We start from the raw sequence: 13,100 nt of genomic DNA, 5'->3' as shown, positions 1-13,100 counted from the left end.
ACCTGTGTTGTATGGGCCAAACAAAACATGTCTACCTGTTGAATTTGTCTTGTGGGCTTACAATTTGTTTTGTGACTTCTGTTCTTGTTCTAGCCTGCGTGGTAAGCCTCAATTCTGTTTCTTTGAATCAGCGCCTCTGAGCTGAAGGCTTGCTGGGGTATTACTTGCTATGGTCTAAGTGTGTCACCCTTGAAATTCATAGGTTTAAACCTAATCGCCAATGAGATAGCCTTACGAAGTAGGATTGTTGGGACATGATTAGGTTATAAGGGCTTCGCCCTCTTGAAAGCCATCAGTGCCCTTTTAAAAGAGGTCCCAGAGATCACCTTGCTGCAACCATGTGGCCAAGCTAGCAGGTTCCAGTGAGTGGTGAAGGAGATCTCCCCATCACCTTTTCTCTCACCACATTAGGACACAGTGAGAAGCCATCCATAAACCAGGAAGAAGTTTCTCATCTGATATCAAATCTCTGATGCCATGATCTTGGACTTCCCAGTCTCCAGTAGGAAATACATTTCTGTTGTTTATAAGCTACACAGTCTAAGGCATTTTGTTACAGAAGCCCAAATGCACCAAGACACTGCCAGGGATTTCCCTTAATCCTCCTTAACTCTGTAGGATATTTGTTGTTTCTTCTGCCACATCCACTCTTCAGCCTTCCTCCTAATCTCTGTCCTGGGAGTCTGATCGAGATTCACTGCACCAATAGCCTTTCTATCTGGCTTCATATAGGGTTCAGTCAGCCAGAGGCACAGGTAGGACACAGGGGGAGAGTGACATCTTGAAGTCCTCTGTTCTCATGGCTGAATGGTGAAGATCATTGCTCTTGGACCAGGGCTGTGGCTGTCACTGACAAAATTACAGATGGACAAAATTACACACTCCTGTTTCAACCTGCCTTCCAAAAAAAGCTAAATCTACATTTCTTTTTTTTTTTTAAAGCGAGAGAGAGAGAGAGAGAGAGAGAGAGAATTTTAATATTTATTTTTTAGTTTTCGGAGGACACAACATCTTTGTTTGTATGTGGTGCTGAGGATCGAACCTGGGCCGCACGCATGCCAGGCAAGCGTGCTACCGCTTGAGCCACATCCCCAGCCCATAAATGTACATTTCTTCAGCCACTGTTTCCCCCCCCCCCCCCTTTGGTACTGGGGATTGAACTTAGGGGCACTTTTACCCAGCCCTTTTTATTTTTCATTTTGAGACAGGGTCTTGCTAAGTTGATGAGGCTTGTCTTGAGCTTGCAATACTTCTGCCTCAGCCTTCCCAGTCTCTGGGATTATTTGTGTGCACTAGTATACCTGGTAGTGAGAAACTGATGTGACTCCGTTTTTGAGAAACCAGCCTCTACCTCAGAGCAAAGCCTGTCCAAGGAAGGCGGCTTGACCCTTGTCCTTGGAAAAACCCACAGAGCACTCCTAAGCACATACCCACCTTGCTGAGTTGTTTGTCTGTGGGAGGCCATCCTCGCACTTGATTTGAGTTACCTCCCTGCCTAGGTGAGAGGCGCTCAAACACAGTTGTGTCAGAGCCATTCCCCACCCTTTCCCAGGTCCGAGGGCTTGTCCGTGCAGAGGCGTGCCTGGCCACTGACCTGAAAACCCAATCATTGTCCTTGACCTTGGGATGCTGCCCCCCTTAACCTTCATTGGAAGGGATTTTCCCTGGATTTTTTGTTCCCAATAAAACTCACTCCCTCGCGTGCTCTCCTTCTCTCACTAGTCTCTCCTGTAAACCTCACTACCACATTAGGTGGCTGGAGGCAGGAGCTAGGAGAAGCCTTCTTGGAGCTGGTGTGAAAGGTAATTCTTTAATTTAAAACTCACTAGCAATTTCTTATGAACCAAACCTTCTTTCATGAAGCTCCCGCTGGTCACGTGGCAGATTTGTCTGCAAATAACAGGAGAGATCTGCAGTGCCAGGTGTCCCTGACTCAGTTAGGCTAGGTGAGGACCCATAGCAACCCCCTAGCAACTACCAATCAGCATGAGACAGGGAAAATACCTGGGATGCTAGATGACCCCCCAGTAGTTTATGGTGGTTGATAACATGTTGGGAAACCATGTAGTTTAGCATGTACACCCCTCGTGGCCTAAACCAATCAGTTCAAAGGAATCCCCCTCTTGTACTAACCAATCACCCCTACCCAACTTTTTCCTGCCAGTGAATGTGCTAATCAATGTTAAGAGTTGTTGTTTGATTTTCTCGCGGTATCAAATGATTTGCTGTGTGATGTTGTGACACATAGAGTATCCCCCAAACCTGTAAAATCTCACTGGACAAAGGACTGGGGCTCACTCCCTGGGACCGCTGCGTTGGGAACGGTTGTGAGTCCAGGCTTGAGCTTGCAATAAAGACTCTTGTGTGCTTGCATCGGATTCAGCTCCTGAAGGTCTATTGGGGTCCCATGAATCTGGCATTACATTCTCAACCAATCTTGGTATAGAGTCTTCTGGTTGCAATTATTGTCAAAAATACAATTTTTTTCTTTTCATTGATCTCTCTTGCCTAGGATTGTCACATCAGAAGAAAGGACCTTATGTCTCATTGTCTTCACTTCCTATAGCTTTTTAAAAATGTAACAATGGTAAAAACTGGCATATTTTTTGCAGTTAGAAGTTCTAGATGAGTAGAAGTTTACTTTTACATCTTTAAAGTAGTGTCTGCATTTCATAAACACACTTGGTCTTTCCCCCTATTCCTTCATTTTCCCAAGGCAGGATAATCACAATCACAACATTTTGATTATGCTATTATGAAGCATAAGATCTGCCTCTTAATTCCTGTCTGCTTTCTCTCTTTGTGGTCATCTCCACTATCTCATCCCTTATTCTTCTACCATCCATCAGCCTGTTCCTGGTATTTTTCTTTATCATTCCAGATGAAATGTCACTGTGTATTCATCCTTAAGTCTCTTGCTAATATCCTTACTTCCTCTGTCTCCTCATCTTGTAGTAACACCTGCCCTACAACCTTAATCTTATATCTTCTTCTTCTTTCTTTCTTTCTTTATTTTTTTGTACCAGGGATTGAACCCAGTGGTGCTTAACCAGTGAGCCACATCCCCAGCCCTTTTTAATATTTTATCTAGAGACAGGGTCTCACTGAGTTGCTTTAGGACCTCACTAAGTTGCTGAGGCTGGCTTTGAACTTGAGATCCTCCTGCCTCAGCCTCCTGTGCCACTGGGATTACAGGCATGTGCCACCGTGCCTGGCATAGTTCATATCTTCTTTACATCTAAGGTACTCCATCTCCAAAATCTGAGATTTTGAGAGGTGCTGGAGGTAGTCACAATTGGGGGTACTGTGTAGATGTAGGTTAATGGAGTGCATATTTTCTTCAGTCCTCTCCTGTTTTTCCCAGGTTCCCATCTGCATTCCAGCCACCTCACTGTCTACAGGCAATCTTTCCAGGGAAGAGACAGACAGCCATTGTTCCATATACACATCAGCCTGCGTTGGCACCAGGCTGCCATTCCATCCTTATGCTTTGATGGTGAGTCTCAAGGCACAGCTCATCCTTGAGCTGAAGTGCTACCTCTCCAGTCTCCTCCTTACCTGTCTCCCTGGAATTTCTACCACTCCTTATTTCAGTGAAGTGCATTGTCAAAGCCCAAGTTCTGTGGGTAAAAAATCTGGGCATCATTCTAAATTCCTCCTTTAACTTTTCTGAGACTCTTCCAATTAGTCTTTTCTATTCTATTTTTAAAAAAATATCTCTGGTACTGATCACCTCCTCTCCACAACTATTGCTTTTTCTCTCTGAATTGAGATCCTCCTGCTTTTTCCATTAGAAGATTTCTAAAGCTGTGTGACTTGCCTCCCTGGGACTGCCAGGCCTGCTCAAAGCTTCAGGATTCCCTGCTGGGCGGACACACCCGCCAAAGCACAGTGTTCAAGGCTCCCAAGAAACCAGCCATGGAAAGCTTTCAAGAAAAGAAAAAATCCCTTCCTTGACTTATTCAGAGATCAAAGAGGCCAGTACAACCACAGACTGGAGAAAAAAAACCTGGCTCCATTGCTATTAAAATCCATTCAAAGGCTTAGTCTCCTTAAGCTCCCTGCAGGGTAATATTAGAATTTCCCCAGAGGTAGATCCGACTAGAGTCTTTCTGATAGTTCAGACTTTTACATTTCCCTATTTTCCTTTTAGAGGGGGAAACAGCTCATGAACATAACTTCTTTACTGTTTTTTCCCCCGCCCCCGCAGGTGTGTTAAATATTTTCCTGTTTCCCACCCTCTTTCAGCTGTCAGTGAGATCATTCCTATATTTAATTGGATTCTTTCCCTCTCAACTCCCATAGGCAGCACTTGGCCAAGAACATAAAGAGGAGGTGTGGGCCCTGGGTCCAGGCAAAGTGTTATGTGTAGTTTCTCCTGTTCAGACTTGAGGGCTCTGTCTTACCCATCCTCGTGCCATTAGGCAGAGCTCTAAGCTTCAGGTTTTGGCTCATGTGTCTCTTCTGTGACCCCCAGGTAGGTGTGCCCTCCAGTGTCCCCAGATGTTGTACAAGCCTCCTCTGCCCTCCAGCAATCACTGAATTCTTTTTCTTCATTGCCTGTGTTTCCTCAAGGCAGTGTAAGCTCTGTGAGGGCGGGGGTATGTCTGTTTGTCTCTATGTTCTCAGGGTCAGGCATATCCTAGGCACTTTGTTAGTTGTCAAATGAACGAGTCAAACTTCACATCCCTATCCATTTGCAATGCAAAAAATAATCCAACCCCAAAACTGGTTTTCTCATTTGGATGTATCAACGTCTGCCTCATCACCTGATTAGAAATGTTCAAACTTTCTTTTTCTTCATTTCCCAAGACCGAAAACTCAAAAGTCTTTATTTCCCCCACCTCTTTCTTAAATAGACTGAGATCTGCTCCCTATTGTCTATTACAACACTACCACATTTGTCCAGGTTCCTGTTTTCTCTTTCCAGGAATGAATGAATGAATTAATTATTGGTTATGCCCTCCTGTCTTAATCAGTTCAGGTTGTCACAGATTGGATGGCTTAAATAATAGACATTTATTCTCACAGAGCTAGAGTCTGGGAAGTCTAAGATCATTCTTGGATCACCTCCCCAAGTCCCTCCTTCTTAATACCATCCTATTAGGGGATGTACTAGTCCTCAGGCCATTAGAACTTCAGCATATGAATTTTGGGGGGACACATACATTCAGTTCCTAACAACTATTTTAGTGACCATTTTATACCACGTGCTGATTGGTTTTAAAATTCTACTCCAGGAATTTTTAACCTGGAGTTCAGGGATGCTCAGAGAGTCTTATGGATGGTTTAAAGTCCTGAAATATTATGCAAATTACTTAATATTTTTTTCTGGACAAAAGGTCTACCTTTTCTTTTGCTTTTTTTTGCTATTTCAATGACTTTATTAAAAAATTTTTAAAAAGTATATATATATATAACATATATTAATATATATATGAAAATAATGGAAAAAAAGGACCTCTATCAGGTGTATTATTTGTAATGATGTATGTTATAATTGTGTATTATAAATTAGATATAACATGAAATTATAACAAAAACTTTGATTTGGAAAAATGTTTTATTCAAGAATCACATCAGGGGCTGGGATTGTATATCAGAGGTAGAGCGCTCACCTAGCACGTGCGGGGTGCTGGGTTAAATCCCCAGCACCACATAAAAATTACAACTAAAACAAAACATTAAGAAAAAAAGAATCACATCATTTCAAATACCTTCCAAAATAGTTTTCTAGATCACTTCAAAAGAAAGCAAATCAGTAAGGCATTTAAATCATTATATATGTTTCACTAGTGTATCCACATAGAATGCCAAGCAATAATATTTAGCTTTGGAATGGGTACCATGTCTTTTTTCCTCAGTATAGACTCAGCCCAGCATTTTGTATAAGCTATGTCAATAGGCAAAGTTCCATGTACATGGGTTTGACATTAGCTGCCTAAATTTATAGCCGTGGTAGTTAATCCACTGGGCTGTCTAATTGAAGTCTGGGGTTTGAGGATAGCTGTAAGATGGTCTGATTGTAACATCAGCAACACCAGCAACATCTCCAATTTCATTTTGGGTCCTCTTCTTGGCCGACACCTGTGAGGTCATGTAAATAGCTGTTGCAGCTGCAGAGGTCAGGTTCCTCCAAGAACCAAGACCAAATTCCACAGCCTTATTATAGCTGCCATCTGTACTTGCTTTGAAAGTTCTAGGAACCCTTTTTGTCTTCTGCAGTATAAAGGCAAGCAGAAGCTATGGCGTTATTAATTCTTCAGGAGCTCTTTTGTTCATAACTTGCTTGAATAAATAATTTGTTTGATCAAATGTATTTTGAAGGAGGTTGATTGTTTCTGCTATAGTAGTGATTTCCTTGAATGAATTCATTGCTGCTTTCTCAGAACTACTCATTTTACCTGGATTCTGGTACTTAAAATTGCCAAACTCATCCAGACATGCAGCTCTTGTACCTTTGCCAATCATGGTAGACAAATCTATCACTCAAAAGAGGATTCTGAGGATCTCCAACTTGAGATGGATCTTTTGTTGCTTTGTCATTACTGAAAGGTCTCCATTCAGATTCCACAAAAGTAACTTGATCACCAACAACCAGGTCACCTTCAGGACAGATCATTTTGCCAGCTCAGCCGTCTTCTACTAAAAATGCAACTGAATGGCTTGGACATACAAATCTTGGAGGAAAATCAGAAAGACTGGTAGACATCATCATCACAAAACTGTTGTGTTGAAAACAGGAAGAAATTATGATCTCTGTTGACTTTCAGAGGGGTCTAGGCTGCCCTTCATTGGTCTTATCACCTCTGAATTCTTCTCATCCCCAAACGAGTGTACCTGGGCTGGGGTCCCCTCCTGAAGGACACTGCCTTTATCATGCCAGTCTCTAGTCCAGATGCGCCTGTCTCCTTCAACCCTCCTTTATCAGGTCCCATCCTAATTTTCCAGCCTTATGTTATACTCCCCTCTAGTTATGAAATCTTTGGTCTAGGAAGCCCTGATCCCTTCTGTCATAGTCCCAACTGTTTTGCACTCAGCCAGCACTCTGGGTACTAGGGCAGGGTGAGAGAATTCTCTTTTGAACACTGATAGAGAGCTATAGAGGGCTGGGCAGAAAGTGGAGGAAGCTAGGTACATGTTAAGAAGTGTACCCAACCCAGGATCCTTGTCTGACCCTGCAGAGGCAGAGTTTTATAGCAGGGGAATTATGGAATGTGTTTTCTGGAGAAGAATTCCTAGAGATCTTGTTTAATCAGCTGAGAGGATGGAAGCAAGTAGTGTTTTGGCTGATGTTTTGGACCTATCTGTTCATGGAGGATGACAGGAGCACTCAGATGTGGACGGTGAAAAAGCTGACACTGAGTCCAGGTGGAGAGAGCTCCGATGAGAATGCACAGGGAGCACCATTCCAGGGCAGCATCAAGAAGACTAGTAGAAGGTAACTGGTCAGACAATCAAAAAGTATTTTTGAGTAGCTACTTCAGACCTGGCAGAACTCCATTCATTTTAGGAGCTGGACTTTAGTCACAAGAAGGAGACCAAAGGGATGGAGTTGATAGTAGAATAATTGGACAATGGGTGGATTATTAAGGTAGAGTTAGTTACCAGAGTCCAGCTAGGAATCTCATTTATGTAGAATAAGGCAGGAGTACAATTGGACTTGGAATATGCAAGGCCAGCTCTCCCATCTTAATCCCAAGGAATAGTGCTAGAATTTCAGGCATCATGGAAGATGGATAATACATTCTATTTATTGAGTGCTAAGTATTATTCAAAGCACTTCATGTTTTATTTCCTTTAATCCTCACAATGACCCTATGTACTATCATCCTTTAAATTTTTTTTTAAAAAAGATGTTTTTTCTTTCACATTTTGTTTTTATTGTGTATTATAGTCCCAGTCCTTTATTTATTTATTTATTTACCTACATACATGACAATAGTGGAATGTATTACACTCATTATTATCCATTTACAGCACAAGTTTTCTTAACTCTTTTATTTTGAGACAGGGTCTCACTAAATTGCTGAAGGTCTTGCTAAGTTGCCGAGGCTGGCCCTGAACCTGCAATCCTCCTGCCTCAGTCTCCCAAATTGATAGGATTACGGGCATTATCCACCACACCTGGCTTCATTCTTACTTTTTAGAGGAAGAGACTGAGGAATGAAATGATTAGGGAATAACATACTCAAGGTCTCACACACATATTTAGTTAGTGATGGAGCTGGCCTTTGAACCCCAGCTAGCCATTTTGAGCAGATGACCTTACTTCAGGCCCCCAATTCAACTCACAGGCAGTTTCCACCTCTGTGCATCTGACTCCAGGGTGTGCCACAGCCTATGGGACACAGTGAATGTTGCTGCCTTACTAAATGTTATTTGTTTCTATTGCCCTGACTCCTCCATTGCTGCAGTCCTCGGCCCCCCACCTCTTACCCTGTGGATGGCCCTGACATTAAGCATTGGTAAGGCAGAGACAAAGTGGGGAAGGTTCAGAGAAAAACAACAAAAATGATTCAGGAAAGAAAGGGGTTGATGTATGTGGAAAGATAAAAAGAGAGATTTTCATCTGACTGGGCTGGAAAGGATGTGAACACCCGAGAGGGCAAAGAATGGGCTGAATCTGTCTTTGTTTAGGTACTTTACAGCTCCACCATCAATACTTCTCTTTCTGTGGTCTCATGCTCAAATCCAACAAAGATTTATTGGGTGTAGGGGACTTTGCTTTTAGATTCAATGTGTTTCCAGAGGCTGCGTCTTAAGTGGATCAATCGAGAGGTAAAAACCCGGGGGCACTGTTGCTAGTGTCTTCATCTGAGCTGACACATTTTGGCATCCTTGTTGAAAGTCATCAAGTGAGTGGGATAAGATAGCAGGGTATGATTTTTATGCCCGAAAGAGAACTTAAAGATCATAAAAAGGGGCTGGGATTGTGGCTCAGCGGTAGCGTGCTCGCCTAGCATGGGCGGGACCCGGGTTCGATCCTCAGCACCACATAAAAAATAAAGGCATTGTGTTGTGTCCATCTACACCTAAAAAATAAATATAAAAAAATCATAAAAAGCTTCATTTTATAGGTGTGAAAACTAAAGCTCTAAGTAATAAAGTGATCTGTGCAAAGTCTTACACAGAAGTTGGTGACAGGGAGGCAGGAAGGCATCCTGATGGGAAAGAACAGCTGGAACCAAAGCTGTGGAAAAGAGCCAGGTTCAACCACAACACAGATGTATCGAGGGACCCCTTTATAGGGGACCCAGCTCTAATCTCCAAGATTTAGCCACCAATCAGACTGACAAGGGTCCTGCCCTCTTAGTGCTTACCTCCTCACAGAGGCCAGAGGAAGGGATGAATCCATGGTTGTCATCCCTCCTGGATGTGGACTCAGGCAGCCCCAAATCAATGGACAAAAACAGAACTCTGCCAACTGGTCTCTCTAATGCATGACCATTTATCTCCAGTGAACCCCCAATGGAGCCTTATGCTTTATTTATTTATCAATCTCTCTGTAAATTCTCTAACATTTCTCAGTTAAGTGATAGGGTCTACCTTCCCTTCCCTTGAATCTGGATGGGACCTTCTAGTCTTCTATGGGTAGAACACAAATAGAATGGACACCACATGAATTCTGAGGCCAGTTTAGAAAAGGCCATGAAGATTCTACTGGTTTCTCTTGGTATGCTGGGAACCTTCAGCTGCTATGTGATTACACACACACACACACACACACACACATTGCTATACAAACAAAAGTTATTTATCTGTATGCATGTATACACACATACACACATGCATGCATATTTGTATAAATATGAACCTTGAGGTTATGAGGTGTGTCAGAGAGTTAAGGCTATGTGACTACATATATATATATATATATATATATATATATATATATATATATATATATATATCTTATACAAATTTAATTTTAATATTTATTTTTCAGTTTTCGGCGGACACAACATCTTTGTTTGTATGTGGTGCTAAGGATTGAACCCGGGCCGCACGCATGCTAGGCGAGGGCGCTACCGCTTGAGCCACGTCCCCAGCCCACACACACAAATTTAAATAAATAAAAATAAAGAGAAATCAAGATATCTCTAAGGATTATCTTCTCATCCCAGGAACCAGACTTGTGTGTGAATAACCTTGCAGGATGACCCCAGCCCCATCTACCATCCGAGTGCAGTCTTATGAGGGACCCTGAGTGAAAGCTACCTAGCTGGGGCACACTTGACCCCCAGATTCATGGGCAAAAGAAGTTATTGTTACTTTTCCAAGTTACTATTTTGGGGTGATTTATTATATAGCAGTAGATAATGGAAATACCACCCTTCAGAAGTACTATTTCATACTTTGTCTTTTCTCAAATCTCTAATATTGTTTCTTACTTGTCCCTCAGCTGATAATTCTTTGTCATAATCCATTGAGAAAAGAGAAGCAAGTGATCAGAGATTCCTTTACCACCCCACCATCCAAACCCACATCCCTGCCAGCAACTGTACCCAAACTATCTACCCTTCTGTTGCAGGGAGTAAAGAGTGAGGTGTCCATTATCCTACCCAAGGCCAAAACCTCTGCTTGGGCAGGTGTCCTCATCTGGGTTGACTGACTGCTCCTGTCCTGAACTTTTTTTTTTAATATTTTTTTTCAGTTATAGAAGGACACAATATCTTTATTTTTATGTGTCACCGAGGACCAAATCCAGCACCTCACTTGCGAGGCAAACACTCACTGCTGAGCTACAGCCCCAGTCCCCTGTCCTGAACTTTGAACCTTGAGGTTATGAGATGTGTCAGAGAGTTAAGGCTATGTGACTAAGTAGCAATGTCTATGGCAATGTCTGGGTGGTGTGGTCACCATGCTAATTTCCTGGGGCACCATGCTGCTAGTGTTCAGGGCTGCCTTGCACCCTGCCCAGTTTTTGATGGCTCCCAGCCTCCCCATCTACTTTGTGAGCTGTTTGATGCCTTCAGATGAATTCCTCTTCTGTTCAAAGAAGCTAGAATTTTTTTTTTCTTTTGACCAAGAACCCTGACTTATGAGTGATTACTCATTCTACAAAAGGACTTAAAGGATTTGCCATAGGTCTTCCTGCCTACCTTTTCTTTCTTTCTTTTTTTCCTACCTTTTCTTTCTAATGAGGATTTCTCTTAAAATGTTTATACAGAAAGTATAAAGGAAAACACAAAACTGTTTATGCTTCCTGGTAGGTAACTTTATATAGCTAGTCTCTAACTATTGAATAACTAACACTATTAATATGGTTAGAAATCCAAACTGTTCTCGTAGGTAGGTTCACATTGAAAAGGCCACCTTCTGTTCTACTCTCTTTCTCTAAAGGAAATCACATTTATGTCACCACACACAGACACATTATGTATGATTTATATGACACTATTTGCATGATTCATTTATTCAATTTGGGAGCTTAGGGTCCATTCTGGGGATACACTGGTGAGCAAGACAGACATAATTCTTATCTTCAAGGAATTTATGTTTGTGGGGCATATGGTCGCCTTCATGAGGCCCCTCAAAAGCATCCCTTTCCTTGTCCAAGTTCTGATCAAATTGAAATATAAAAGGAATGATAGGCAGATGGAGACCATTATTACCTTTATCATTGCTAAAGGATATGTTCAAACACACAGCCATGTTCAAACCAGATGGACTTAATGCCCATGTCCAGAGCTGGGCAGCTGTACCCACTCAGCCACAGGCAAGGTTGATCATAGTGGACTTCCCCACTGTGAAGATGGGGAACAACCTAGTGAAGATATTGCAAGGAGGAAAGAGCTCCTGAACCCTGTGGGCTGCTTTCTCCCAAGAGGTAAAAAGAGCTTGCTGAGCTGAGTATAGTCAGTTATTCTTCTTCAATTTACAGATCACATAAGTCCTATACCTTCCTTGGCTTGTATGCATAAGGGGCTGAGAGGGGCCTGTGGTGTGTCACTATCCAGGCTCCCTCCATCCACAAGGGCATTTTTAGGAAGGGGACAAGTATTCTTTCCTCACAAAGAAAAACTATAATAATAATCCAATAACCAAACAAATAAGGGTAAAATTCCTATTGTGACAAGTTCCATAAATGGAAGTGTATGGTAATTTACTTAAGCGTTTATTGAACATTTAAGTTGTCCTTTTCTTTTCCTTTTCTTCTTCTTTCTTTCTTTCTTTTTTTTTGGGGGGGGGGTACTGGGGGTTGAACTCAGGGACACTTGACCACTGAGCCACATCCCCAGCCCTATTTTGTATTTTATTTAGAGACAGGGTCTCACTGAGTTGCTTAGTGCCTCACAGTTGCTGAGGCTGGCTTTGAACTCGTAATTCTTCTGTCTCAGCCTCTGAAGCCGCTGGGATTATAGGCATATGCCACTGTGCCTGGCTTGTCCTTTTATTTTCTATTACAAAAATGCAGGAGTGAACATCCTGGGACACTGATCTAGGAACATGCTTGTCAACTAGCTAGTGATAGGTAAATCCCCAGGAGCACAGTTGCTGGATCAAAGGAAATGTGTATTTACAATTTCAATAGCTATAGCCAAATTATTCTCAAGAATAGGAATCCAATATAAATCCCCATGACAGGGTGTGAAAGTAGTTACAGGCTAAAACAATGGATGCCCAAGTCTAATTTAAATGATTCAGATGGCATGTTCATTTTATTCGAAATCATATAAAGTGATAACAACAGATATGTTTGTAGAAAGTTTTCTGAGAACTTTATTCATGTCATCTTATTTAACCCTCATTCTTGTCGGGAGAGTATTATGGTTTCCATTTCACAGATGATGATGTTGAGGCTAAAGAAGATTATACTGGCCCTGGGAACAGGTTGTAAATGGTGGAGTGTCTGAGCCCTGGAAGTTCTAGATCCTTGGGCACCACAATGTTGCACCGTAAAAGGCTGTAAAGAAGGAAAAATTGTAATAAAACGGTGGTGCTGTATAAAGATGAATTCTCTTAAGAAAAGGTGCTGTTTTCATGCAAATTCTGCTTATAATAAGGAGCATGAAAGAATCATCAACAATGTGTAGTGTACATAAGAACTGCTAAATAAAATGTTTTCCAAAGATTTGCATGAAACATCAGCTGGG

General features: G+C 42.0%; 1 long non-coding RNA gene and 1 pseudogene across 1 annotated transcript in view; one reads left to right on the top strand and one right to left on the bottom strand.

Moving 5' to 3' along the window:
- LOC139703718 (uncharacterized) overlaps window positions 1-13,100 on the top strand; it is a 230,762-nt gene that overhangs the window by 52,673 nt on the left and 164,989 nt on the right. The gene's annotated exons all lie outside the window — the stretch shown is intronic.
- Window positions 5,980-6,715, bottom strand: LOC114088090 (transcription initiation factor IIB pseudogene; annotated as a pseudogene).

The sequence above is a fragment of the Marmota flaviventris genome, chromosome 2 (assembly GCF_047511675.1).
Source record: "Marmota flaviventris isolate mMarFla1 chromosome 2, mMarFla1.hap1, whole genome shotgun sequence".
Lineage (NCBI taxonomy): Eukaryota > Metazoa > Chordata > Mammalia > Rodentia > Sciuridae > Marmota > Marmota flaviventris.
Note: the sequence above shows the minus strand (reverse complement) of the source record. Positions and strands in the feature narration are given on the sequence as shown.